The sequence below is a fragment of the Dermacentor variabilis genome, chromosome 4 (genome assembly GCF_050947875.1).
Source record: "Dermacentor variabilis isolate Ectoservices chromosome 4, ASM5094787v1, whole genome shotgun sequence".
NCBI classification, from domain to species: domain Eukaryota; kingdom Metazoa; phylum Arthropoda; class Arachnida; order Ixodida; family Ixodidae; genus Dermacentor; species Dermacentor variabilis.
Genome location: NC_134571.1, coordinates 134,235,838 through 134,260,346, shown reverse-complemented (window position 1 = coordinate 134,260,346; position 24,509 = coordinate 134,235,838). Strand labels below are relative to the sequence as shown.

Below are 24,509 nucleotides of genomic sequence, written 5' to 3'. Positions count from 1 at the left end.
CATGGCGTAGATCCCGCGGCCGCCACGGGGTGCCGCGACGAGTCCAATGGCTAAGCGCACTGCGGCTCTTCGAGGACAACGGCGTTTGGCTTATGCTCAGCGCGTCGTAGGCCAGCAAAGGCGGAAGTCTTGGCGTCCACGTTAACTTCCAAAATGAAATTTGAACTGCGCGCCATGGTGACATTTACAAGGCGGAGCGTTCTCGGCACACCCCACTGCGCCGTAGCTTTCGCCGTGCGAGGCATTGAAGAAGGAACAGCAGCACTGAAGAAGGAGTGGAGTTCCCTCCCACACTTCGCATTTTATGAATGCACTATTTGCTATGAGACGACAATAAATTCCTAGTTTATTATGAAGCACAGGGATATTACACGGTCTGTGTGCTTTAGAGAGACTTTAGAGAGCTGCCTCTAGATTACGCAAGTATACTTAATTTTTATCAAATTTCAAATGTAGAAAAATGGGACGACGGCCTACGCAGAGAAGGCTACACCCCCCCCCCCCCAAAGTATGCGCTAATTGTTTGCCTCGCAGAACCGACACACCTTTACTGGAGGCATTGTATCTCTAAAAATGTGCCTGTGTATAAGCCTGCTTTCCAACCTCGAACAGCTTATTTCCTTCGATCATCATCATCATCATCAGTCTGGTTACGCCCACTGCAGGGCAAAGACCTCTCCCATACTTCTCGAACTACCGCGGTCATGTACTAATTGTGGCCATGTCGTCCCTGCAAACTTCTTAACCTCATCCGCCCACCTAACTTTCTGCCGCCCACTGCTACGATTAACTTCCCTTGGAATCTAGTCCGTAACCCTTAATGACCATCGGTTATCTTCCCTCCTATTCCAAGTCCTGCCAAGGCCCCCCCCCCCCATTTTTTTTCTTGATTTCAACTAACACGTCATTAACTCGCGTTTGTTCCCTCACACAATCCGCTCTTTTCTTATCCCTTAATGTTACACCTATCATTCTTCTTTCCATAGCTTGTTGCGTCGTCCTCAATTTAAGTAGAACCCTTTTCGCAAGCCTCCAGGTTTCTGCCCCGTACGTGAGTACTGGCAAGACACAGCTGTTATACACTTTTCTCTTGAGGGATAATGGCAACCTGCTGTTCATGATCTGAGAATTTCTGCAAAACGCACCCCAGCCCATTCTTATGCTTCTGATTATTTCAGTCTCATAAGCCGGATCCGCGGTCACTACATGCCCTAAGTAGATGTATTCCATTACCACTTCCAGTGCCTCGCTACCTATCGTAAACTGCTGTTCTCTTCCGAGATTGTTAAACATTACTTTAGTTTTCCGGAGATTAATTTTTAGACCCACCCTTCCACTTTGCCTCTCCAGGTCAGTGAGCATTCATTGCAATTGGTCTCCTAACTTACTAAGCAAGGCGATATCATCAGCGAATCGCAAGTTACTAAGGTATTCTCCATTAACTCTTCTTTCCAATTCTTCCCAATCCAGGTCTCTGAATACCTCCTCTAAAGACGCTGTGAACAGCACTGGAGAGATCGTATCTCCCTGCGTGACGCCTTTGTTTATTGGGATTTTGTTGCTTTTTTTATGAAGGACTACGGTGGCTGTGGAGCCGCTATATATATCTTTCAGTATTTTTATATACCGCTCATCTACACCATGATTCCGTAATGCCTCCACGACTTCTGAGGTTTCGACTGAATCAAACACTTTCTAGTAATCAATGAAAGCTATATATATGGGTTGGTTATATTCTGCACATTTCTCTATCACCTGATTCATAGTGTGAATAAGGTCTATTGTTGAGTAGCCTTTACGGAATCCTGCCTGGTCCTTTGATTGACAGAAGTCGAAGGTGTTTTTGATTCTATTTGGGATTACCTTACTAAATACTTTGTATGCAACGGACAGTAAGGTGATTGCTCTAAAATTTAAGTCTTTGGCGCCCCCTTTCTTGTGGATAAGGATTATGCTAGTGTTCTTCCAAGATTCCGGTACGCTCGAGGTCATGGGGCATTGCCTATACAGGGTGGCCAGTTTTTCTAGAACAATCTGCCCACCATCCTTCAACAAATCTTCTGTTACCTGATCCTCCCCATCTGCCTTCCCCCATTGCACAGCTCCCAAGGCTTTCTTTACTTCTTCCGGCGTTACTTGTGGGATTTCAAGTTCCCCTAGACTATTTTCTCTTCCAGCCACATGTACTATCTCATCCATATTAGTAACGATATTGCCTGCTTTGTCTCTTAAGGCATACGTCAAATTTTTGCCAATTCCTAGTTTCATCTTCCTTGCTCTTAGTCTTCCTCCGTTCCTGAGAGCATGTTCAATTCTATCCCTATTATAATTCCTTATGTCAGCTGTCTTACGCTTGTTGATTAACTTCGAAAGTACTGCCAGTTCTATTGTAGCTGTAGGGTTAGAGGGTTTCATACATTGGCGTTTCTTGATTAGATATTTGGTCTCCTGCGATAGCTTACTGGTATCCTGTCTAAAGGAGTTTCCACCGACTTCTATTGCACACTCCTTAATGATGCCCATAAAATAGTCGTTCATTGTTTCAACACGAAGATCCTCTTCCTGAGTTAAAGCCGAATACCGGGTCTGTAGGTTGATCCGGAATTCCTCTATTTTCCCTCTTACCGCTAACTCATTGATCGGCCTCTTATGCACCAGTTGCTTCTGATGGTGCAGCAGTGGCGTAGAGGTAGAGCATCCGCGTCGCGTACAAAAGGAGGTTCGAATCCCGTGCCGCACAATTTTCCACCGGATTAAACAAAATCCACGTGGTGATAAAATTGCATAAACAGGCCTGGAGTGCGGCCTGATCCCGGTGACCAGATCCGGTAACGCGCACTCCCTCATCAGAGCAGGATTGGCCACCCTGGTGCAGTACTTGGCCACAACCTCCTATATGAATACAACAAGCTTCGCTCAATAGCAATGATAAAGTTTTGGGGGAGGGAGCGGGCTGACCACACCACAATAACTTCAATGTCGACAACTGTACTTGGAAGAACTAAGCAAGCACTGTTGAGCTTTCATATGCTGTTACAATTAATGCAGGTAGAGGAACGACATGGACTGAAAATCCCCAAACTATGTAAGGAAAGCTGCAAAAAAGGTATAGGTTACATTGCCAAGGGCACACGCTTGGTCCTCCTCAGCCCCTCTATTCGTTTGTTCGGTAAACTTATAGGTAAGTTTACACTGATGCAACAAACGACATGGGTTAATTTTTCATTAGTAACGACGCATTTCATAGAGTCTTTTTTCCGTGTTGAACTCAGAAAGGTTCCAACCCAAGCTTTCTGAGACCGACATTCAGCACAGGCTTTTTCCTCACTCTGCAAGCACAGGTTCAAAATAGAAGTTGTACTAAAACAGACTGCTTTGGTGATGCTAGCTAAATATTCGCAAAAGGAAATTCATAATTTTATAAAGAAACAATGCGAATACCATTTCCAAACGTAATATTGATGTAATTTTCAAATATAATTTGGAGACGTAATTTTGAAACGTTATTTTAACAGAAAGTAAGAATTGTTTTTCTGCGTTCCTGCAATCGTCTTTTTCTGCAATCGACTTTAAATGTTTGATGCTGAACAACACACACGCAGACCACCTTGGATTCCGTATCGTAGACGCGTCACTTCTCTCCAATACGGTTGCGGTACCTGTTTGCTGCGTTTCAGAGGTTTGCTCACCTGACTCTGAAGCCTTGGCGACGAGTCCCGGAACCGAAATATCTGAAAAAAAGTTACATGTGAGGGTTAGACCTACACTGGGTGACGGGACACAAGTGTTTTTACGCTATCATGTACAACGCACCGTAGGAGCAGTAAAGATATTTGCGGCATCTTTCATCCTAGGAGGACCTTTCTAGTATACACTACAATAACAAAGAGTACGATAGTTGTCATGCTAGTTTCCTGTAATATTTATTATTAATATTATTCATATTACCTAACAGATTCATTGAAGGGCATTGAGTAATGGGGGAACAGTAATTACATGGCAAAAATAGCAAAGTGCCACATGGTCATACAATATTACGAAGCAATGAATTCAGGTTATCACGGGATGTTTCAAGATTGGAGGTGGATGCAATGTGATCCCGGAGACTGTTCCAATGTGCAATAATTCTTGGTATTGGTGATGAGTTAAATGCCTGCGTTTGACCATGTATGCGCATCAAACTACGTGCGTTGTGAATGCGACGAGATGTGCGCACAGGAGCATGAAGCGGCAAACAGGGAAAGTTATTGTTATAAATGTACCTGTGAAACAAACATAAAACAGCAATGACGCTGCGATCTTATAATGACTGAAATGCAAGGTCTTGTTTTATTCGCTGGAATGATAGTCGTAGTTGCGAGAGATGAATCTCACTGTCCTACTCTGAACGGCTTCCAACATACGCATTACGTAATCTTGATATAATGACCATGTGGATGAAGCCTATTGTAGTCGTGGGCCAACATAGGTAAGATATTTGCGAATTTTCGTACATTAGAAGGCGCGTCAGGCAAGTTTCGACGCAGTTAGCCGATTGAGAAGCTTTGGATGAGACAGTTGCTACATGCGTTGTCCAGGATAAGTCCAATGAAAGATAAACGCCGGGATATTTGTACGATGGGACAGTCAAAACTACGGTATTATTAATCGAATAGTGGAACACTGAGTTGGTGCGCTTTCGACTAAACGAGATTAACTTACATTTGAAGGCGTTGAGGAACATCTGCCAAGTTATGCACCATCTATAGGTTAGTTCAAGCTCATTTGGGAGAGTAAGATGATCATCGAAACATTTAATATTGTGGTAGATGAGGCAGTCGTCGGCGAAGAGCCTGAGGACGAAAGGTGAGCGGGCAAGTCGCTGATGTATATTGAAAAGAGTTCTGGACCTAGCAGACTGCCTTGAGGACAGTAGACGTGACGTCACAAAGGTTAGTCGAAATGTTGTTGACCACTTTAAATTGCTGACGCGAAGACAAGAAGTTACGTAGCTAAGAGAGTGTTAATGAATCAATACAAAGGCCAGACACTTTGGAACGTGAACGGCAATGAAGTACAATATTGAACACCTTAGTGAAATCAAGAAAGAGGCAATTGGTTTGATCCTTAGAGTTCATGTTAAAGTGAAGGTCAGTGGTGAATTCAAATAACTGAGCATCTCAGAGTAGCCTTTTCAGAAGTCATGCTGATTAGAGAAAAAAAGTTATTTGGTTCAAGGTGACCATAGATATGAAAAGCTATAATACGTGCAAGTAATTTGACGCATATCTATGTGAGTGAAATGGGTCAATCATTGCAGGGCGAGTGGTTGTCGCCGGTTTTAAATAGAGGAGCCACCTTACCAATCTTCCATTCCTTAGGCAGCTCACCTGATGATACAGACTGATTAAGGAGGAGACACAGAAAGCGACTGGAAATATCAGTAGTATTATTTAGTATTTTATAGTTTGAACAGTAAAGGAACATATCATCAGCAAATGCGCAAATGAGGAACGTAAACGATTGCAGCAATCTCATGCCTTGACATTGCCATTTTTTCGTAAATAAATGTGATCTTCGAGCAGAAGTATTCTTTATGTATGCTGCGATTGCGACTGCGTGAATCGTAAATACATTGTCGAACACCTGAATAAGAACTAATGTTCGACAAATATGAGGCGCGGGCACCATCCGAAGTCCAATCTCAACAAATTTGATTGACGTCTCTCAAGCACGAGAAAATCGGTTTGGGGACATTTTGACCATTGCGCAGTGTATGTCTTCATACCTTCAGCGCTGAAGGTAGGATTAGGGCCTCCAGTTCAAACAACAACGACAAAAAATAGTGATGCAAACAGGGGGGCGGCTACCGCGATCAAACTCGCGACCACGAGCTGAGCGGTCCAACGACACTGCGCTACCACGTCGGGTAATCGATAATGAACTACAGAATCACATCGAGTGAGCACAACAGCACTGCTAGAGCAAAGAAGGTTGTGGCGGTGCATTGCATATGCAGGGTGTAACTGTGATCCACCAAAATTTTTAAATATGGAAATTCTATGTAGTTGGACAGACCAAAGGTAATATTGCCTGCGCGTCGCTTGAAGATACCCAGATTGTTTTTTGTATTCCGCCGAATGACACAATTGGTCGAAATTAGTTCTTCAGCTTCTCAAATACTATAAGTAGATGAAAAGTGTCAGTGTAGAGCAACGTAAAAAAAATTCCCTATACAGCTTTCTGTTGCCCAATAGGTGTTACATAAACGCGTTTTTCCTAGTGTGTAAGAACTGCGGGAGTACGCGCAAGGTGCCTCGAGTGGCCACTCACGCAGCAATTTTGCCCGTATTCGTGGGCTTCTTTCACGTTCGAAAAAAAAACACTGTTATGTAGCACGGAGTGACCCTGTGTAGGGAGTTTCTCTTCTTGCTCTACAATTTTCTCTTTGAAACGTTTCGTCTAATCTTAATATTTGAGAAGCTCATTAATAAACTAAGGCAAATGATGCAATTACATGGAATGCAAAAAATAACCTGAGCCTCTCCAAGTGACCGCAAGCAACATTAGTGTGGTCCTGTCCAGCTGCGTCTCATTTGCATAATTTTAAATCTTTGTGCATGATAGTTGGGACGCCTTGAATAGCCTATCGCATATCCTCAAAAAGGTACGGTAACAGCTGGAGTGGACGTAATTCTTCCACATCTTAATGATTTTAGATGCTCTGCAAGAATGTAAACTCGAACAAGAAAAAGACTTGACACACTATCAATTAGCGCGAAAAAAGACATCGGACGTAGAGAGCAGCACAAAAGAGAGAACGCTAGGCATCTACTGAATTTTTCTCACAAAGAAACATAGGATTTATGGGATGCGCAGAACTTATACAAAAGGAAGGAACATTAATTTTTGCCTGTCCCTCCTCTAACACAGGAACTATCGGAACAAATAGATTTCCCACGTACGAACATTCTTTCTTGGTGAGAGCCAGAGATGGGTTACTTAACACACCTATCGCCCGCATTTCTGAAACAAAACACTTCGACTATACAGAATGCTTCTGTCTAAAAATTTAAGTATGTCTGTCTAATAATTGTAACAGTTTGCTACCGTAATCAATGCTTCGCCTTTTGGGTGAAACTGCGACTTTTTTTTTATTCAGTTCGTGGTATACGTGTATGTATATATTATGTACCTGTGCAAAGAAAGACCTGTAGCTGACAGCAATGCTTTATCTGTGCCAAATCCTTCTTTGTATTTGTCTTTCCGCGCTGCATATTACAATGTGGACACGCAAACTTAATGTACAGGGCGATCGGCGCGCAACTGCCAGCATCATGAGTAGTCTTGGGAGATCAACGCAATTTTCCATTCGGTGCTTCTGCCACAGCACTTTTTTTGTTCCTGAAGTGTAGAGTCATGCGGCAGAGACTTTTTTAGATGTCGTTTCTGCAATATTTTTCTTTTTAGCATACAGCAGCATGTTCCATCTTGCGTTGTAGCTGAGACACAGCTGTGCGGTAATGATGTGCACGTGGGTCCTAGCGTCTTCAAAGATTCATAACGATTTTTTCCAAGCGTATAACCAGAGAAAAAAATTACCCATAGCGTCACGTGGAGCTAGAGATGAAATTGATAGCGGACATGGGCGTTCAATATATCTTCTCTTCGCGTGTCTGCCCTATCTTCGAACTGATGAGTGACGAGTATGAAGGCTATAGGCGAAGCGGCATTACTGGTGCACATCGTTTCCTGTGCGCTGTATTCTCCCGTGCCTCCTGTTGGAGGTCGCGTAATCAGGTTTCGGATGCGTGCTGAAAGGAGAGGCAGCACGAAGCGTTCACTCGACGCTGTTGCCACTCTTCATGGCGGCAGAGTTGTGGCAGCGATTGTCCGCGCTCATACACTGAGATCTGGGGTGGTTTGCCGATGCGCGCGCGATACCACGCTTATTAATATAGTTAGTACGCTAATGTTTACTTAAGTTTACTGAAGTTACTGAAGTTGCGTAATACTGCGCTATAGCTGTTATGTTTCGTCATTCGAGAGGTGGTGCGGCTTTTCCCCCATTTCAAATTGACGACACTCGCAAGGTGCGTTTAAAAAAAATTATGAACGGGAAAAGCGAAAGTGGCTGAAACTGAAAAAAATGCCATACTTGAATCAAATGACAATGCTGCAAAAAGCACTTCCGTTGTGCTTTTCTTACCACCATGCTAGACGTGGACTTGTGAGCACGGTGGCATTGCGCTGGCAAGTACAGTCCAGTGAGCATGTCTAGCAGAAGAAGCGCAATTGAGAAGATATATAACAAATGCTAAAGTTGCCTTCTAAAGCAGCCTATGACGACAGGAACCACTCGAATACCTCGGAAATGGCCTAACTCAAGCGAAGCGTCCTTCAGTCGTCTACTCCTACTGTTAGATGTGTTACACAAGACAGCGCACTACGTGCTTGCGATTTATCAACACAGCACGGAAAATGACCCTGGCTTGTCTTGCGAAAGTTACGTTAAGACTGGTAGTTTATCATCGAATTTTTCGAAATCCATTTCTTGTTGCTTTGCCGTCACTCACCAGTAACGCATACTCTTGCCGACATTCATAATAAAGAATAGTGGCAGGCAGAGATCACGACAGAATAAATGAGGTTCGAAAGCATGAACCACTCATTTAAGGTAGCGTTTCCCTAAACTGTAGCTCAAAAAGTTAAAATAAAGGCAAGTGCGCAAACTTTACCAGTGCGCAAACGACCGATATGGCGCTCCGGGTCAATACAGAGTTTTCGAAGGCCACTATTCAGGTTGGCACGCACCAGTCACGTACTCACGAGAGGGTCCGGGGGGGCCCGGGGACCATCGAAATTAGGCGGCATACCCTCTCCCTCCTCCCCTCCTCCACACCACAACTGCTCACACACATTCCTAAAGTGACATCAAATCGATTTTCAGACTTTACTATTCAGCTATTCGGCGGTCAATATTTTGCTGCCTTTTTCGCTCCGTTTGGATGGCGGTAGCTATCGGCATCTCCTGGGGTGGGAAAACCAGTTTCCTCATCAATTCGGTGCCCGCGCGGTTAACTCGAGATGCGTTCGGTTATCACCATCTATTCAACGATCATGGGCATCCCTGTTGCTTCGTTATCTCAACCGTCTTTGTTTAGACTGATCCAGGTACAAGGAAAGTGATTCGTTTTTTAGTCAGCTGGTCTTTTTTCTCGTGGAATGAGTTCCGGCCGGAGAAAACACCAGTTGCATTTAAGTTACCCTTTTGCTTCATTTTTTCCTCGAGTGACGGCTCTCCGCGACGCTGGCAGATCCTCGGAATCATATAGCCGCGATATGGATTAGATAACGTTACATAAAATGGAGAAGATGAGGCAAAACAGCGTCCATCATCAAACCCTACTATCCCGGTTAAACCCACACGCAATATAACTGTCAGCCGTGACCTCGTTTTTTTTTCTAATTGTGCCGCACTTTTCGTGCAAAATTGACAACCGGAAACAAGAGTCCCAAGGTGGTGAGAACTTAAGCGATCTACTAAGGTGGAGAGCCAAGGCAACAGCCAAAGAGGAAGGAAAAGCGAAAATTAACAAATTTAACCGCTGTTCGTGAAATATTTGTGGATCAACATCTTTTTATGTTAAAGGCAAGCAGAAAAACTGTCACCGGAAGTGGAGAATAATTCCTGCACTGTAAACGGAAACAACTCCGAGGTGGGAGTATACTGCTTGTCCTATAGCGACCCCCCGGTTCGGAGTTTTTTTTGCTCCGTATGATCGGAGTAGAATTTTTACTCCGTACGAGCGGAATTTTCGCGTGGAATTATGCGAGTTTTTTTTCTGTCTTTTCTTTATTTTTTGCTTTGCTATTGACGGAGTTCTTTCGAGGTGCAATGGGAGTATAAAAAGAGCCATCGCGTGAGTTTGCGCGAACATGTTTACATGCAGAGGCTGCTGGTCAAATTTCGAAATATGCACACGAGACCGCGTCGAATTCGACGGAACAAGTCAATGAAAGCACATATATCATGACATACATAAACATTTCAGAAACACCCAATGCAGAAATTTGAAAGACATCACACGTACACGCGATACTCAAGAAGCAACGGTGCCAGTATATATAGCCACGATATTGTGTGCCTCGAAACCGCCTGGGGAGCAGCTGTGCTGTTTTCAGAATTACGACTCACATGCTCGTTCATATGAGATCTCTCTCTCTGAAATTAACAGAATACCTTAAGCAACACAAAACTGTTAATTCAAAATAGTGAGAGATAAAAAGTTAATGGCGTAATTTTTCAAAATTATCATGCCATTCTGTGAGTGCTGAAGCGACTTCGCACACTGCCGGCGTTCGCGGCTAAAAAGTAGTGCGTTAGTTACAGTAAGCAAGAAAAATGTAAGTGCATGTGTTGCATAGCAAAATTAAATTTTTGCGATATAGTGGTAGCGTAGCAAGAAATTATTACGTTTGAGCATGACCCGCAGCAGCCGACATAATTAACACCGAGAAATGCGCAGTCACATTTTATGCACCGCACTACTTGCTCTGCGTCCGAGCAATCTGTCTCGGTTGCGAAAAGGAGCTACATCGCTGATCTGTCGAGTGAATCCCTAAACTCGGAGCCAGCAGGCATGCGTCTAAATCAATGTCTCGGATAGAGCGCAATGTTAATGCAATATAGGAAGCAACGACGTGACCAAAACATATATGCGCGATAACAATTCGATTCACATCGCTCAATAAGAAGCTTTATTTTCAGTACGCATACTTATGTCCTACCGTTTTTCTTCGGGCGAGGATATCCGTTCACAGATACATAAAAACAGTTGCTTGCACTGCGGTCTTTCTCACTGGCAACACAGCATCGCAACGAACTTGGGTTACGCCATTCATGCGCGACTAGCACGGATGTCGTCGCTCGAACAGTGGCTACTGTTGCCATTGCTACGCGGTCCTTTCAAACACTACACTGGACGTTGTCAGCATGTACTAAAAGGTCATAGAAGTCGCATTTCACGTACTGAAGAACACAAGACAGGGTGACGCAGCACGAAAACACAGCCAGAACGTGAGCCGACATCACGAGCCAGTGAGCAGCTTCGAGGTATACTTAAGCCTTTTTCCGCACTTGAAAACGTGGTTCTTGCAATCATCGTTGTCAGCAAAGCGATCACAGCTAATGTACTTGATGCTGAGATACAGTGAGCTTCAGGCATGCCAATAACACTTTCTGGAAGGAAATAGGGGAAACAAATTGACGAAACGCTGTCGCGGAACGACACTTCACAGACGTAAACAAACCGTCAGCCATGAGCACTGCCCGCTCCGCCGAACGCGCCCGGTCGCTGGCGAGGCGCACAGCCTCATGGGAAGCGCCACGTGACCAACCTGTATCGGCGGATGGGAGTTTTTTTAAAACTCCCTGTCGGAGTTTCACGGGAGAACAAGATTTTTAAGCGGAGTAAAATCGCGTCATGTCGCCTTAATACTCCCGCAGCTAGCCAGCGGAGTGAAACGAGGGGACGGCGCTGTTTTGGCCCCATACATCGGAGTAAATATTTGAGAGGGGAGGTTTTAGGGCACATCACCTCTTAAAAACTCCCAGGTGGGTTTATTTTCGTTTACAGTGTGATGTTTTCAATAACGCTTCCATATTTATCAGTCGAGTCGCCTGACGTAGCTACTACTCTGCTGTGCTGATGTAGGTGCTTTTCTAACCTTCTGCAGTGGGCGCTATACGTCTAGAACTGCAGAGTCCTGCGGTCTACGTGGTTGAACGGGACTGGCGGACACGCATCGTTACGAAACTTCGCAAAGAACAATACGAGTCGGTTTTGGCACTTAACTTGGTAGAGCAGTAAACGAGGCATCCAAAGGAATTTATTGTTCCGCAAATACATATTTCGCTATAATTTTTGCGAGCTAATTAGACAAAGATCTACTAGAAATGTATAATTTGCACTTTCGCTCGTTAACTTGTTCTTGGCAGTGTTCATTGCGCTCTTCTTTAACCCTCGAGCCCATTTGGTGCGGTTTCCTGTTGGCGAAGTAAACGAGAGGTCTATCTCACAGGCGTATACCTGTGAGATGCACCTTATTTTATTTCTCTTCTGCAGGCTTACGCGTATTCACGGCGAATGGTGAGCAGTATTCGCATTTGTACTAGTAAAGCTACCCCAGCGCCCCTCCCCCCCATTTTCACCGCAAAGTTACTTTGTGTTGGTCGCCCCTTCCCGAAAAAAAGAAAAATACTGGGTACGTGTCTGGCACGCACTAAATGGCAACAATAGGTGAGAAATATGCTTTTATGGCAGCTAAAAATGATTCCCAGCACGGAACATTCCGAAATAACGTAATAGTGACTCGCACGGTGAGAAGGCTCCGATGTTAAGCGCCCGCAAGAACAACGGAGCGATAGGCCACCAAGACATGTGTTGGGTCTGGAAGCGGGGCTATCAATAACCAAACACTTGTTGGAAACGTTGGCCGCGCTCGTGCGAGCATTTATGGCCTGAACACATTATACTGCCGAAAGCCTGCACCAACATCGCTAGATCAGTGGGTACATTCGAAGGGGTCGACATACCAGAGCAACAATCTACAGCCATTACAGTGCTAAATATGAAGGCGAAGGGGAAGAAGACATACGTTGTGAAATAGGTTATAAAGTATACTGGATAGCAAAGTAAAACATACAACGCAACAGCTCATGGAGCGCCCTCTGAAGCCAGAGCTGCTACTGCGTGCTGTACACCGCTACACATTCTTCTCACGCCCTGCTTCTTGGATTAAATTCTTGAGTTTTTAAATGATCTATCTTCTGTCCCATGTCACACCCTATCCAGCTTACGCGACGTCTGCGCTCCTAATCACGCCAGTCTTCTGATTCGAATTCAGCGCAAGGAAAAATCTTGTGTTCGCTTTCAATGCATCGTCTTTACGTGGCACTTCGAGAGTTGTTTAGTATGCGCTTAAAGGGCAACTCGAGGTTTTTGCTAACCATATTAGGATAGCGTCATTTTCATATGGCATTGACAATCTTGTCACTAGTAGGGTGGTTCAATTTGCTTAGAAATTGATCAATAGGTTTAAAAAATCAATACAGGAGACGCCGAAACCGAAACGGGTAGCTGCTTCGTGTGAAGTCACGATAAGTCAATGCCGTCAGATCCTACGCTACCCTAAAGTAAACACGCAGAACGCGTGACAAACACGCAGTACACGTGGCGTTAACGCCAAAGAAGCGAAGCTGACGATATCTCGTGACGACACCGGGAGGTTTTACAGAGTTTCCGATCTAGACAGCGGCGATTGAGGGGACTATTTCAGCGACGGTGGTGATGTAGTCTCTGACGTCACTAACACAGGGCGGCCAGTAGAAAGACGTGAGTGGGTAACGCAACCAATCTTTAATATTCATTTTAAGGAAAACTAAATGACTTACATACATATAGTTCGGTACAGTTCGCTAGTACAGTACAGTAACAGAGTGCGAAAGAGCACATATATTCAAAATTCTATTCAGATCAGCGGACATCGAAGAATCGCCGGAGTCGCCCTTCAAGGGCTTCCAAGCTCCATACATCGATGCACCCTATTTTATGAGATCACTGTAGCGGGCTGGAAAAATATATTTTAAATGTCGTCAGAAAAGAGTGCAGGTGGAAAAAATTTTGTTGTTATGGTGCCCAACTGCGAGGAAATACGAGGCAGGCGTCAGCCATGATACTGTGCTGACGGAAGGGTACAATGTATAGAGCAATAAAAAAGAAGCAGAAATTACCATTAGACTGTTAAAAATGATGAAAAGAAGAAAATTTTGCTTGTAGACAATTCAGCGGAGTGTTTGCCGTTTTAGCCCTGCAACAGAAAGTTTTATGAACGCAGACCATATGGTTCCATTCGCTACACGATCCTTCCAAATTGGTTTTCTCCACAAGATACTTCAATATATGCTTACGTTGAAGGAGTCTTTATAACCTTCCTTGATCATTAGTTATCTCCTCTGAAAATCTTCTGTTGATATTTATTGCGAGTGGCAACATGGGCGAGGTGACTAACTGTAGCCCCTGTGTACGCAAGCCTCGCCATTTACCTGACCACCACCGGTCATATGAATCTAATCGCGAAGAAATCAGCCTCGCAGTTTTCATACATTAAGCAAAAAAATTTTTTAACTCATTGCAATCACATCCATTTTTTTCTTCCGATTACTGCACTTATATGATCCTAAAGGATATGTTTATGAGCGATGGTATAGAGGACGCTACTTTCACCAAGAAAGCACATAGCAGCGGAAAAATTGAAACTCGTTCGTGAAAGACGTGTGAACACTTGAACAGGAGCATTTATGCTACTTACCAACAACCAAGAGGAAAGAGAACATAGCCAGCATACGGAAATATGGTAGCGTATTAAACAGGTCTCGTGACATGTTGGAATTTTCGCGATCTACGTGAGCTCCAACTGACGACAGGAGTAATGTGACGGTGTGCGTTCTTATTCGCGCAGCAACCACCTCTGGAAGCTGCGCTTTTATGCATGCACAGTGTATACGCGGCATCGACAAACAATTCCTTCAAAGAGCTGTCCCGCCGAACTTCCAATCGCGGTATTTGCGTTATGCATGTAGGTGCGAGTTCTCTTTGTCGTCAGTGATCTCACTGACGCGCTGCGCCATAAATTGGACGATATTAAAAATGCATGTTATTAGAATAGCAGCCAGATGAGAATAAATTGTAATAAAACATTGAGCATTCCACGAGCAAATAGATAAAGTATATATTGCGACAATTCAACAGTAGGACTTTCGCGACGTAGACACGGGTTGCGTTCAACTCAGCGCATCAGTAAGTGTGTTGCGGCAATGTCCATTGACGTCATTAAAATGCACTTACGAAGACGAGGCGCTAAAGCTGCCCGGTGTAATATTGCAAGAGTGTTTGAAGAGTTCGAAATCGCGCCTTTTATAACTTTAGTTACGACAAAAATATTTGAGCTGACGTAGAAATTATATTCAATGCAAAGCAGGCTCGTATTTGCCTTACACATTCATATTGAAAGTAACAGCACTACTATTGAGGTCCCTGTGGCGAAATAGAGTAAAATAAGACTACGACCAAGAAGAGAGGTCTCACAAATTGTAAAGTTTACCAATTTGAATTGGCGTAGAAAGCCTCCGTGATATGACTTTCCTCTCCTGAAGTTTTAGTTTTACCGAAGTGTCTTGTCTACATGCTATACTGCAAATCGTATCAGTACAATCGATTCGACATATATATATACACTCTAAGAAAAATCCCGGGGAAAACGGGAGTAACTGCGCCGTTAGTCCTAAAAAGGGCGCTTTCATCCCTCAAAGGACTAACTGCATGAATGTGCGGGCCGTGTGCAAATTTCGGAGAGTAAGTGTTTAGTCCCTGCTCGGAAAGAGAGCAATGGGAGGACGAACGGCAACAGTTACTCCCCAGGCACTTCGCTGTTTTCGTCCGTGTCATGGAGCGATGCGGCGAAAACGGTATTGTCTATAAATCGTGAATGGTTCGAAGTTCGTGCATTCTCTATTGAACTACATGCAAAGCAGCACCTTGCCTCTTCGTGAGAAAATTACGGGAAACTTAAAACTGGAATGTGAAGAGGCATGCTCTTCGTGCGCACCCCATAAGTGAGCGATACACATTAAACGCGCAAGTCACTGATAGACGGCTAGATTTTCTTGGTCTATAGTACCTAAGTTCCTTCCGTTCCAAGGAGGTTGCGAACTGAAGCGATGTGTAGCTCAAACGGCACGCGCTAAGCGACAGAGAAATTGCCCTTCTCTGTCGTCTTCGGTGCCCCGTTTGAGCTCGCTACACGTATACATGGCGTAGTGCCTCAGTTTAAATCACCCTAAAAATACTCGGGCTGATTTCTTTTCGCAGTCGCTTATGGTTGCAAGTACACTCAACGTTAGACTCTGACTGCATAGCTTGCACAAAATACAGTCACTTTTATATTGCCGCACTTTCGTTCCCATGCTTAACCTTGTCGAAATAGCCCGTCTTGCCAAGCAAGCGGCGTGGTGAAGTGGTTAGAGTACCTGACTTGTGAGCGAGTGGACGTGAGTTCGAATCCTGCACGTTTTTTTTTCAGCTCATTAATTTCTTTATTAGAGTATTAATGCCTATTTTAATTAATTACACCTTTGCGGAGTATCGGAACGAACTACAGTTACTCCCTTGAGGACCATCGGGCAGGGGCGACTGTTAGTCCCCGAAGGAGTAAGCTCATGGGGAGTAACAGTTCATCCCATGTCAGTTCGTCCCCGAAAGGACTAATGGTTGTGGCAAATCAGTTAGTCCCCAAAAGGACTAACCTCCCTACCCCTTTTAGTCCTTTTTTTCTTAGAGTGTATATACAGGGTGTCCCAGCTAACTTGGACCAAGATTTTGAAAAATCCTATGCGTTCTTCAGAATATAGATCACGTGGATGTTGTTAGTGCTTCTCTAAACTTACAGTACCATTTTTTTCTCGTCTTTTTTGAGTAGTTAGCCTAGATAGATTAATTAACATTTAAATATAGCTCGAGACGTTCAGGCATCCATAGGAAATTTGTGGAGCTCCACAAAAATTGCCCAACCCAGGCACTTACAACGAGGTAGACATAGCGTGCCCGTTTTTATTCGGGAAAAACGAAAGCCCGCGGAATTCAAGAAATACCACGTGACAGCGCGCTCTGCCTGAGTGAGCCGGGATTAGAGCGCTCTCGTGAGTGATTTGTAAAAATATCGCCTGCGCCGCGCCTTCCCTTAACTTGCGAGAAACGGCTTCAACCTTTGCTCGGCTCTGACATTACCGGCAGCGGCTGGCGACGGCCCTCCGAAAAAGCGTTTCGTCGGCAGCCGCTTCCGCCTGTCGCCGAAGAACGCGCACTCGTCAGCCGTTTATTCCGATATGACCAGAACAGCAATTTTTTTCCAGCGTTCAAGTCGATGCGAATAGAAAAAATACACACAAAATATGCATCATACATCTGGAACCTGAGCGAGAGAGAGCATCCTTTGTTACAACGCCGCTTTTCTTCCGAGCTGTGCCAGCGGCTAGGTGCATGTGAGGTCAACTGCCTATTACTGTGCGGCCGCGCAACCGTTTCTAAGAATTGGTTCGCAGTGCTTAAGGCATGCCGTACTCAAGCGCGCAGAAGGCGAACATGGTCTTAGCCTTGGGAGCGGCAGGGGGCGACAAGAGGAAAGTTGCCAAGGTATACCAAAAGTATCAATGTGAGGGAAGACCTAGCGCGAACACGATATGAGGAGTTACTTGACGCTGAAAGAAACAGGTAGCTTGAAGAAGACACGGCACAAAAAGAGTACCATCAGTAAGGTGTCTGAAGGAGACATTTTGGCTTTCGTGACTGCAAACCCTCATTCTAACGTGCCTGATGTGACTGGTGAAGGCGGCATTTCAAAGTCTTCAGTGTCAAGAGTTCTTAGGAAGGCTGAAATGCATCCGTATCCCCTCCAACTGCACCAAAAGCTGCAAGAAAATTACTTTCAATGGTGGCTTGATTTTTCAGATTTGATGCTTGGGAACAGTGACGAAATACCGGATTCTGTTGACAATGTGCTCTGGACAGATCAGGCAACCTTCTACAGAAATTCTCAAGTTGACATCCATAATGCGCATTACTGGAGCGATACGAAGCCGCATTGGGTGGCGCAGACCAGACACCAATACCCATAGTCATTTAGTGTGTGGTGCGGTATCTTTGAAAGAAGAATAATTGGCCCCATATTTTTTGACCACCTGCTCGCTGCTCAGCACTACGTGAACGTCATCTCAGAAGGCCGAGTCAAAGATTTTCGCTGTCATCTTCCTCTTGCGTTTTTAAAGCGAACTTGGTACCAACAAGACGGTGCACCAGCTCACGGCAGCAGCCCTGCCCGAGCCTGGCTTGACGAAGCCTTCAAACGCCAGTGGGTCGAGCCGCATGGACAAGTGGCGTGACCTGCAAGGTCACCGGACTTGACACCTCTTGACTTCTTCTTGCGGGAACATGTGAAATACCGAGTGGACCGCAAACCTACAACTACACCAGAATCTCTAAAGGCAGAGATTGCTGAGGCTTGCATCGAGATACCGCCTTGTGTCATCAAAACAGCTACATGAGACGTGCTGAAAAGGTGCCGATACTGCATTATGGCAGATGGTGACTTGTTTGAATATATTCTTATGACAGACATCAAAGCGAATAAATATTTACAATCGCCATCCATGAAAATAGCCATCAGTCGGAAACTTTTGCACCACGTGTAAAAGGCACGTAAGTAATATAAAATTACAAGTTCTCTGCCGACAAGGAATGGACAGGAAGCTAAAACGCAACCTTCTGTGTCAGTTTACAATTCTTCCTTTTGTGACAACCAGCGTAATTCACTCGACGTTAGCAAGCTTGTTATAATGCGTGTTTGATTGTTGGGGTCTTGCTCCCAAATTCGAACTCATAAGCTTGTAATCTTTCCTCCACGTGCATTTTGCTAGCATGAGAGTGCAATTATCGCCACAGAAACGGGAGCCGCGCTGTATTTCAACTGCCGCCCGAACCCACTGGCGTTTATCTCGGAACCAAGCAGAACGCAAAGCTCGGTCGTAGGCAGCACAAAAGGCGCGAATCAAGCGATGTTTTTTACAAAGCACGGTTGAGAGCGCTGTAATCGTGGCGCATTCGGGCGCGCAGAGCGCGCTGTGACGTGGTATTTTTTAAACTCCACGGGCTTTCGTTTTTCCCGAATAAAAACGGCCACGCTAAGTCTACCTCGTTGGAAGTACCTGGGTTGGGCGATATTTGTTAAGCTCCACAACTTTCCTATTAACGCCTGAACGTTTCAAGCTATATTTAAACAGTTAATTATTTTGTCGCAGCTAATTACTCAAAAAAAGTGGAACGACAAAATGGTACTGTAACTTTAGATAAACGCGAACAACAGTGCAGCGGTGGCGTAGAGGTAGAACACTTGCCTCGCGTGCAAGAGGTCTGTCGTTCGAATCCCGGTGCCGGCAATTTTCCACCGGACTAAAAAAAAAATCCGCGTGTTGATGAAATTGCATAAACAGGCCTGGAGTGCGGCCTGATCCCGGTGACCAGAACCGGTAACGCACTCTCTCACCAGAGCAGGACTCTGGTGCAGTACTTGGCCAGAACCTCCCATATGAACACAACAATCAAACCCCGGCCCTCAGTCCCCAGCAGCTGCGAAGCAACTGACCATGGCGGCGGTCAGACCTGCGGCGCAGCAGAGGGTGCTAAGAATCCCTGGCTCCGGACAGGCCGCTATTGGAATATGAACCTGGCAACGTTTAACGGTAGAACGTTATTTAATGAGGCGAGTCTAGCAGTGCTATTGGAGGAATTAGAGGGCAGTAAAGGGGATATAATAGGGCTCAGTGAAGTTAGGAGGCCAAAAGAGGCATATACAATGCTAAAAAGCGGGAACGTCCTGTGCTACCTGGGCTTAGCGGAGAGACGAGATTTAGGAGTCGGATTCCTGATTAATAAGAATTATAGCTGGCAACATACAGGAATTCTATAGCATTAACGAGAGGGTGGCAGGTCTTGTCGTGAAGCTTAATAATAAGAGGTACAAAATGAAGGTTGTACAGGTCTACGCTCCTACATTCAGTCATGATGACCAGGAAGTCGAAAGCTTCTTTGAAGACGTGGAAGCGTCGATGGGTAGAGTGAAAACGAAATACACTATACTAATGGGCGACTTTACACTATACTAATGGGCAGGCAAGAAGCAGGGTGGAGACAAGGCAGTGGGGGAATATGGCATACGCACTAGGAATAGCAGGGGAGAGTTATTAGCAGAGTTTGCGGAACAGAATAATATACAGATAATGAATACCTTCGTCCGCAAGCGGGATAGCCGAAAGTGGACGTGGAGGAGCCCGAACGGCGAGACTAGCAATGAAATAGACCTCATACTCTGCGCTAACCCTGGTATCATACAAGATGTGGACGTGCTCGGCAATGTGCGCTGCAGTGACCACAGGATGGTAAGAACTCGGATTAGCCTAGACCTGAGGTGGGAACGGAAGAGACTGGTACATAAGATGCCGATCAATGAGTTAGCGGTAAGAGGGAAAATACAGGAATTCCAGATCAAACTACAGAACAAGTATTCGGCTTTAACTCAGGAAGAGGACCTTAGTGTTGAAGCAATGAACGACAATCTTGTGGGCATCAGTAAGGAGTGTGCAGTGGAAGTCGGTGGTAACTCCGTCAGGCAGTATAACAGTAAACTATCGCAGGAGATGAAAGATCTGATCAAGAAACGCCAATGTATGAAAGCCTCTAACCCTACAGGTAGAATAGAACTGGCAGAACTTTCGAAGTTCATCAACAAGCGTAAGGCAGCTGACATAAGGAAGTACAATATGGACAGAATTGAACATGCTCTCAGGAATGGAGGAAGCCTAAAAGCAGTGAAGAAGAAACTAGAAATAGGCAAGAATCATATGTGTGCGTTAAGAGACAAAGCCGGCAATATCATTACTAATATGGATAAGATAGGTCAAGTGCCTGAGGTGTTCTATAGAGATTTATACGGTACCAGTGACACGCACGACGATAATAGAAGAGAAAATAGTCTAGAGGAATTCTAAATCCCACAGGTAACGCCGGAAGAAGTAAAGAAAGCCTTGGGAGATATGCAAAGAAGGAAGGCAGCTGGGGAGGATCAGGTAACAGCAGATTTGTTGAAGGATGTTGGACAGATTGTTCTAGAGAAACTGGCCACCCTGTATAAGCAATGCCTCATGACCTCGAGTGTACCGGAATCTTGGAAGAACGCTAACATAATCCTAATCCATAAGAAAGGAGACGCCAATGACTTGAAAAATTATAGACCGATCAGCTTACTGTCAGTTGCCTACAAACTATTTACTAAGGTAATCGCAAATAGAATCAGCAACACCTTAGACTTCTGTCAAGCAAAGGACCAGGCAGGATTCTGTAAAGGCTACTCAACAATAGACCATATCCACACTATCAATCAGGTCATAGAGAAATGTGCGGAATATAACCAACCCTAATATATACCTTTCATTGATTACGAGAAAGCGTTTGATTCTATCGAAATCTCAGCAGTCATGGAGGCATTACGGAACCAAGGTGTAGACGAGCCATATGTAGAAATACTGAAAGATATCTATAGCGGCTCCACAGCCACCGTAGTCCTCCAGAAAGAAAGCAACAAAATCCCAGTAAAGAAAGGCGTCAGGCAGGGAGATACGATCTCTCCTATGGTGTTCACAGCGTCTTTACAGGAGGTATTCAGAGACCTGGATTGGGAAGAATTGGGGATAAAAGTTAATCGAGAATACTTTAGTAACTTGAGATTAGCTGATGATATTGCCTTGCTTAGTAACTCGGGGGACCAATTGCAATGCATGCTCACTGACCTGGAGAGGCAAAGCAAAAGAGTGGGTCTAAAAATTAATCTGCAGAAAACTAAAGTAATGTTTAACAGTCTGGGAAGGGAACAGCAATTTACCATAGGTAGCGAGGCACTCGATGTGGTAAGGGAATACATCTACTTAGGGCAAGTAGTGAAGGCGGGTTCAGATCGTGAGACGGAAATAATCAGAAGAATAAAAATGGGCTGGGGTGCGTTTGGAAGATCATGAACAGTAGGTTGCCGCTATCCCTCAAGAAAAAAGTGTATAATACATGTGTCTTACCAGTACTCACCTACGGGGCACAAACCTGGAGGCTTACGAAAAGGGTTCTACACAAATTGAGGACGGCGCAACGAGCTATGGAAAGAAGAATGATAGGTGTAGCGTTAAGGGATAAGAAAAGAGGAGATTGGGTGAGGGAAAAAACGCGAGGTAATGACATCTTTGTTGAAATCAAGAACAAGAAATGGTGCATGGGCAGTACATGCAATGAGCAGGGAAGATAACCGATGGTCATTAAGGGTTACGGACTGGATTCCAAGGGAAGGGAAGCGTAGCAGGGGGCGGCAGAAAGTTAGGTGGGCGGATGAGATTAAGAAGCTTGCACGGACGACATGACCACAATTAGTACATGACCGGGGTTGTTGGAGAAGTATGGGAGAGGCCTTTGCCCTGCAGGGGGCGTAACCAGGCTGGTGATGATGATGAACAACATCCACCGGATTTCTCTTCGGAAGAACGCATAGTTTTTTTCACAATCTTGGTCCAACTTATCTGGACCAAGATTATACTTATAATACCAACTATATAAGACCAACTTTATATATATATTCTAATACGAATACGGTGTAAGAGAGCAGCAGGCAGCGTGTGTCAACCAGAGCAGCTCCGGCCATCCCGATCTCGCGCCTCCCGGACGACTGGCGATGTGTCTCCAACGCCGGGCATTCCTCTTTACTACAATCGCCCCCCATAGGAAAAGGAGCCATCCTGGCGACTCATGGTCAACATAGAATCATGGGGTCGTAATACGGCTGCAGACGCTGTACGTGGACGGTTTCACGACCGCGACAGCGTTTGTCCGTAGGTGGCGTGACAGGCTCCTCAATATAGTTCACAGGCGATGTCCGCGCGACAACACGGTAGGTTCCTTGATATTTGGACACAAGCTTGGGTGAGAGTCCAGCAGGAACGGCGGGAACCCAAAGCCACACAAGGGAGTCCGGTAGAAAGTGACAGTGCGGGTGATCATCATCACGTCGAAGCTTTTGTTGTCATTGGTCGACGGTTGTAAAGGAATGGGCGAGCTGACGGCATTCCTCTGCGCTACGGGAAGCTTCAGAGATGGCCGTACATTCGGATGAGTTGGGTCTGTACGGAAGAATAGTGTCGAGGGTAGTCGAAGGTTCGCGGCCATACAAGAGGAAGAATGGGGAGAGTGGCGTTAACTGAAAGTCCTGAACCTCGAAACCCTAGAAAAAATTTTCACCTTTGAAAGCACGTTAAATCATTTACTGTGATAGAATTCATTCGAACTATAGCATCAGTTTTATTGCCTAGGAGGTGCACATCTGTCGTGCCATGACGCAAAGTGCTCGCATGGTATTTCGGTTGCTTATCTGGTACACCTAACTTGAACACCTGTTAGCATGCCCAAGAGGCCTCGTTACCTGTAAGAAACTAAGTGACCATACCAATACAATCAATCCGTCTGCCTTCTGTTGAAGTTATGGCCGATGACCCATTCATTTAAGAGTATGAGAAAGACATGTAAATGTGAATTGAGCAAAATAAGTTACAATATTTGGCATGATACTGTGAATACTCCAGTGATGTGTTCTGAGCACATCCCTCTGCATGGGCATATTTAACTACCAGCCAAAAAAATGTACAGACAGTCCAACTGGGTAACGTTTCAGCAATAAATATAGAAATCATTTGGGATAAGTACAATAATGCATCATCTATCAACTTGTCATACAAGGGAACATACTGTTGCTGGCAGGAGCAGCAGTTGTGACTGTATAAATGTTCACTGTACCATCACATAAATCATTGTATAAAGGTACTGACTTGTATTGACAAGGAGACATTAGTCACAGTTAAACCGCATGAAGTATTGACTTAGATGCTTTGAGCAAATATATTAAGGTGCTTAATGAACATAGAAAGAATACACAATTGTTATTTTTGCCTCATAATAGTGCATCTACTTATTTGCAGCATACACCTGCAGCGCCTTTGCGACTAATGACACAAAGGTCAAGGCCAGCCCGGCGACCATGCTTGCCCTGGAGAAGTAGTCTAAATATTTAGAATCTTTCCATAATAGCACAAGAAATGTATTTTAAGAAATTCATATATTATATCGTGCAATAACAACAGTTAATTCACTGCCGGTGTACTTGTTTTCATTTTTTCACTGCATGATTCAGCACTTCACTTCTGTTCATGCTAAATATGTGAGAGTACATCCAGTTCAGGAGAATTATTAATCTACTAACGTTAATGCAAAAGTGCAGATAAACAGTAACCGGTGCACATGCATAAATACATTCAAAATCTATTGCTACCATATGTAAACAAATATGTAAACTGACTTGCGGATATCGGATAGCTATGGACTTATGGCCTCGCACACTCTTCGTAGACTTGTCTATAAAACGTCTGTGTCTATAAACTGTCAATAGATCAATGAAAATTCGTGTTTGTTGACAAATGTCTGCAGAATGTCATAGAAAAAAATGCATGGGATTATATAGTTCTGTTTTTGTAGACTGAAGTCAATAGAATGTCTATAGAGAAATGTCTATAGGTCGTCTATAGATATTTACTTATACTGAAAGATATCTATAGCGGCTCGACAGCCACCGTAGTCCTCCATAAAGAAAGCAACAAAATCCCAATAAAGAAAGGCGTCAGGCAGGGAGATACGATCTCTACAATGCTATTCACAGCGTGCTTACAGGAGGTATTCAGAGACCTGGATTGGGAAGAATTGGGGATAAGAGTCAATGGAGAATACCTTAGTAACTTGAGATTCGCTGATATTGCCTTGCTTAGTAACTCAGGGGAC

General features: G+C 44.6%; 1 long non-coding RNA gene across 1 annotated transcript in view; it reads left to right on the top strand.

The window, feature by feature from the left end:
• LOC142579802 (uncharacterized) overlaps window positions 1-23,815 on the top strand; it is a 70,212-nt gene extending 46,397 nt beyond the window's left edge. The window contains exon 3 of the long non-coding RNA XR_012827455.1: window positions 23,657-23,815. This is a non-coding gene — a long non-coding RNA (uncharacterized LOC142579802). The remainder of the gene's footprint in view (window positions 1-23,656) is intronic.
• Window positions 23,816-24,509: the final 694 nt, after the last annotated feature.